Source organism: Chlorocebus sabaeus, chromosome 11 (assembly GCF_047675955.1).
Source record: "Chlorocebus sabaeus isolate Y175 chromosome 11, mChlSab1.0.hap1, whole genome shotgun sequence".
NCBI lineage: Eukaryota > Metazoa > Chordata > Mammalia > Primates > Cercopithecidae > Chlorocebus > Chlorocebus sabaeus.
Genome location: NC_132914.1, coordinates 5327295 through 5333294, shown reverse-complemented (window position 1 = coordinate 5333294; position 6000 = coordinate 5327295).

Sequence of the window (6000 nt, the reverse complement as noted above, 5' to 3'; positions counted from 1 at the left end):
CCTCCTCACTCTGCAGCTGCTCTCTGGAGGCCCTGTTTTCTACTCCCCCAAATTCTTTATCCCACTCTGTTATCCAACATTCACTTCCAAGCTCTCCTTGCCTCGCTTTCCTCTGCTTAAACTCCCATTTCCTAGACTGTCAGATTATAATTAGTTGCATTTGATTTAACTAATTCATACTCAAGTGTGAGTGACAATTAGCCCTTGAAAGTTCAATGGGAAATTTTCATTTGAAAAGAGGATATTCGTCATCTCCAAAAACAGAACTTGAATGTCTTCCCAAAGAGAATTCCAAATGCAATGACAACATTTCCTGATCACCTTCTCCAAGATGACCTTCTCCAAGTTGACTCCTTTGAACATTTATTTATTTATATGCCTGAAAGTCCATAAACATACATTTGCTTAAAAAGTATAATAAATTTATGGTTTCTTCACATGCTCTTTATGATACAATTCAACGGTATCTTTAATGTACATTTTTCAAAAGGACCATATCATTGTTCCTATTTCAGGCCAATCTCTTCTATCCCAGAAATACAGTGTTCACACTAGATCAGCCCTGCAGCCTATAGCCTAAGGGTGGCCATGCCCAGCATCAGTGATGGGTGATCACTAATTAGCAGCAGAGATCATTTAATCCTCAGCTTTGCCTTCGCAGTGTTTTCTCAGAAAAGAGTCAACCAACCAGATCCCTCTGGGGGTGGGGTCAGAGCAGCCCCCTTCGAAGTTGCAGAACAGTGGCTGAGTGCGGTGGTTCACGCCTGTAATCACTTTGGGAGGCCAAAGCAGGAGGATCACGTGGGGTCAGGAGTTCAAAACCACTCTGGCCCACATGGTGAAACCCCATCTCTACCACAAATACAAAAATTAGCCAGGTATGGTGGCGGATGCCTGGAATTCCAGTTACTCAGGGCGGGGCTGAGGCAGGAGAATTGCTTGAACCCGGGAGACAGAGGTTTCAGTGAACCAAGATCATACCAGTGCACTGCAGCCTGGGTGACAGAGCAAGACTCCGTCTCAAAATAAAATAAAATAAAATAAAATAAAATAAAATAAAATAAAATAAAATAAAATAAAATAAAATGCTGCAGAACAAAGGCCTCTGTCTGGCTCTGGGAAATTGCAAGCTCCATACAGACTTAGGTCTGCCCTGGTAGCCACCAGCTGTCAACATCTGGAACCTATTTCTCACCCCAAAAAGCCACCCAGATAGAACTGACTTTACCCATGATTGGGCCCAGTGATGTGGTCAAGAGAGCTCGGTGGAGGGGCCCCTTGCTGACTGCAGGGGATTGGGGATGTTGGGTGAGGCCTGATTGGACCTCAGTAAACCTGAGCTAAGGGCACCAGCTAAACAGGGTATCAAATTTTTTTGAAATAACTTGACATTTGATATTTTAATAAAAGCACTAAGGGAAATACTAGAACCTTCAGGGATTTTCTTAACTCACGTTTTGGTTGGTATTGTTTTCATTTTTGCACTATATATGGGGGAGCATGATATTATTTTCAGTGCTCAGGCCTTCTATAGATTTACCCAGTCCTGGGCTGAGGATTGGAAAAGTGTGTTTTATTGGATTAGTGTTGAGAACCCTAATCAAAGGCCGCACAGGGCCCCCTAATGTCATATTTATGCTTAAATCCCAGCCTCTAGCATAGCCTCTGGCACATGAAAGCTCAGAATATGCGTGGTGGCCTGGTTGACCTCGGCACTGCAGGCACAACTTGCCTCTGGTATTATTGTTAACGAACCTGGCCGCCCAGGGCTCCCCCACAAAAATGACAGCAGAGAATAATGGAAAGAGAAACTAATACCACCCTTACTACGCACTACTTCCTCTCGGGTGACCCTTTCATTCAGCTTCCAAACTGGGACATTTTGGGAGAAGAAGGGATGAAGTGTCATAAATACTCAATAAAACTTCATTGTTTCACGGCTGTAATCCCAGCACTTTGGGAGCTCAAGGCGGGCGGATCACGAGGTCTGGAGATCGACACCATCCTGGCTAACACAGTGAAACCCCGTCTCCACTAAAAAATACAGAAAATTAGCCAGGCATGGTGGCGGGGGCCTGTAGTCCCAGTCACTCGAGAGGCTGAAGCAGGAGAATGCTGTGAACCCAGGAGGCAGAGATTGCAGTAAGCCAAGATCGTGCCACTGCACTCCAGCCTGGGTGACAGAGCAAGACAAGACTCTGTCTAAAAAAAAAAAAAAAAAAAGTCATTTTTTAACAACAGGTATACCTGGTTGTCCTTGGCAGATGAGACACATGGTCACTCTATCTCTCACCAACATTTTTTGTTTTTTACCCAGAGTATGAACATGTCCAATATTCTAGCTCTATTCCCCAGCCTATCCTCTCTTTCATTCTCACCTTATAGTTCTGCCTGGTCTCTGAAACACTCCGCTGAATCCCTGTCCATAGAGTTATCTTTTTTTTTAATTCTAGGAGTCCAGCTCACATTAAATGTTATCATCCACCTGGACTGCACACATGGTGAGTCAAGGCAGAGCAAAGGGAACCACCAAATAAAGACCTTGCTCCTGCAACTTCCTGGAGGCCAAGGAGTGTCTGTATCAACTGTTTAACAACCGCATTTGACGTAGGAGGCACAGAAGTGATTGTATTTTCAGTCAGAAGAGGAGGCAATTCAGTCCAGAAAGTCTTACTGGGTACTTGCTACTGCCACAGCCCAACTCTGGGCATTGGGATATAAATAGGAAGATGATGAGCTCTGATCTGCTGTCAAGGAAGGGTGAAGAAGTAGAAGTAGAAAAACAACCAACCACAGTTGAGGCAGAATACATTTGTGATAGAAGCGCCAGAAAAGGAGAAATGGCACTGGACGAGAGGGACTAAGGATAGTTTCTTTGAGGAGAAGATATATTTGGCATCACATTAAGGAGGACTGAGATGGGCGGATCACCTGAGGTCAGGAGTTCAAGACCAGCCTGACCAATATGATGAAACTCTGTCTGTACTAAAAATACAAGACAATTAGCCAGGCATGGTAGTGGGCACCTGTAGTTCCAGCTACTCAGGAGGCTGAGATAGAAGAATTGCTTGAACCTGGGAGGCGGAGGTTGCAGTGAGCCGAGATCACGCCACTGCACTCCAGCCTGGGCAACAGAGCAAGACTCCATCTAAAAAAAAAAAAAAAAAAAGTGAAACTAAAGGGACTGAAATGATTCTATTCAGGAAGCCTGGCATGACGTGATGACAGGAATGGTGTCCTGGAGAGATGAATTTGAAGTCAGGTGTGGGGTAGACTGGAGGCTGCAGTGAAAGGGAAGCAGAAAGTCCACGTGGAGGTCATGTTTGCCATCAGCCGTCCTAGATTTCAATTCAAAACTGGTGTCCTGATGATGTAGAGTTGATAGGTAGCTTCACCACAACCAAAGAAGAACATAAGTAGGAATAACATGAAACTACAGAGAGACTATAGTAGAGGACCAAACGCACAAGCAAAACTCAGTTGTCCAAGTCGGGTATCGCTGAGAATACATCATTGTAACTGGATGCCTTGGTCACCTAAGTGTAATTGGGACCACCTTCCTCTACTGGCCTAAGTGATACCCATTTTTAAAAATGCAAGTGATTGCAGTAATGAAAAGTTTAATCTGCTGGGGAAGAAAGCAAACAAATGTGCATTGGTGTCTTGTATACATTCCCTATAATTGGCATGGATTACTGAGAGCTACAATTCAGGTTTTAGTAATCTCAGTTGTTTATAAAACATGACTAAGGGGCAGCTGTTTGGACTCTGGAGCAAAGCTGCTATACAAATCTTCAGTTTTATAATGGCAGTGATTTGGAAATTTATAATAAACGTTACAATTGCAATAGGGTCCCATTATTCAGAAATTCCGAAGAGTAGGTCTTATATTGGAACACAATTCACACGATTACCAAATAATAAAGCTGAAGGCTCCTAAAAGTAGCCTGGTTCCAGAAGACCAATTACTATAAAACCAAAGACATAAGAAAAGAGGGAGCAAAACTTGTTTTTTAAAAAATGTAAACTCGAGATTCAACAGATCACTATTGATCTCTTACTATATTGCAGCACATGAGCTCAATCTGTGTCAAAGGCCATGAGCCAAGAGGGCCACAGTGAGTGACGAGACAGGATCTGCTGAGCAGGCCAGCTTGCAGCCTAGGCAAGAGCCAGTTCAAGGGACAGAGTGACCATCGACATGAGAGGCCTGGGGAGTTGAGAGGAGGGTTCATGGGGAAGGAGGGTGGGGAAGGCCTGCAGTAATAAAGACACAGATTTCTATGTGACCCTTCTTTCACACTGCTTCTGAAGGTCCCCTCTTTCAGGAATCCTGGCTCAAATAACTGCGCCGGGCTTGGATCAATCCCCAAAACCATTAAGTGCAATTATATTTCTCTGGGGCATTTATAGCTGGTTCTTTAGATTTTTGTCCTTGATCTTTATATGTGTGGCTCCATATACAGGCAAGTGTAGCATGCCACATCAGTCAGCGAGTTTCCTGAGGGTGGAATCTGTCTCATTTCTATCCCCATCACACTACCTAGGATTGACGGGCTTGTTCTGAGACTTGAGACTCCTGTAGGAGGCAGAAGTGACATCTTCAGTGCACACAATGTCATGCACAAGAGGTTACAGAGAGCACAATGAGAGAAAGGGGCGCTGAGCAAGCCCCTTCGACAGTTAGCGCTGATGTCCAGCTCCTGCGCAATCCACATCTCACCACTTCTCCCAAAGGCAGGGCTACAGGAAGGGAAAAATCGCATGCCTACCAGAGAGTTGCTGGAAGGAGGGAGTAGCGTGTGCAGGATAAAAGGGGAAACTCCACTGTCTTCCAGAACACTCCAGTCTGAAACATAAACGAGCATGCTTGTAAGCGTCCCAATCAAGTTCCCCATCCAGGTGTAAGTGAAGCTTTCATTGTGAATTTCTGAGAAATGACATTTTTTGCACACAGATGTTTGGTTTTCCTGATGCTCTCTTCTTGGCCCCACCACATCCTCTCTTAGATTTTTTGGTTCCTGTTCCTGGTCTTAGGATAGTTTTGAGGAACTCTAGGTCTCTACGACTCCTTGCTCCCTCTGTACTCCTCCCCTCACCTTGGGACCTGCCTCCTCCAGGATCCCCAGATTGTTTGTATCTGCTTTTCGGCACAGACCCAGAATCCACTGGGGTGTGCTGCCAGCTGGTAAAACAAGCCAAGGGTATCTGAGGGCCTTTGCCTGCCCCCTTAAATCAAAGGAAAAAAAAAATCAGATTTAAACCTGCTGCTTGCCTTTTGGCAGAAACTTATGCCGTGCCTCCCTCAGTGATGCGGTCCAGCTGCATCTGGTTGGATGTGCCGCCTGCAGTGGCAGGGCTATCTTCCTGCTTCTCGGTGGTGAGTGGCCAGGGCTGGCACTGGGATTGAAAATCCTGCCCAAAGCACTCCAGTTGTGCCTGGCTTTCCCCAGCTCCCAGCTCTGTCTGAGGCCTCCACCCTCTGCTTCTCCAGGAAAACCTAGGCTCCCGACAAAAGTCCCTATAGTCCCAGCACCCCTGCCCCCGACTCATTGTCTCTTTTTATGTCTTCTTCTGCTTCACTCAAACGTCCCCTCTTCCGTAGCCCTGCACCTCTCTAAGTAGCACATCTGTCCCCCAAACGTAACTGACGTTGCTCATTTCCTCAATTTGAAAATCATCTCTTCATACTTACTTGATTTTTGATCCTCCCCACTAGACTGGAAATCCTATCAGGGAAGACCTCTTGCTGGTTATTCTCAGAGTCTAGCACGGTGCCTGCCTCATAGTAAATATCTGTTAAATGATTGAACAAATGAATGAATGATAGTACTAAGGACGCTGGGTTTGCCATGTTTCCATTTTCCCCCTTAGACAGTGAGATGTCTCTTTAGAGGGCCCTGTTCATTACTGTGCCATATTTCCATTGCCTACACTGCCTGGAAATTTGAAATAAACACAAGTTGAAATTAGTAAAATCAAATCAGAGGAGGCAAATCA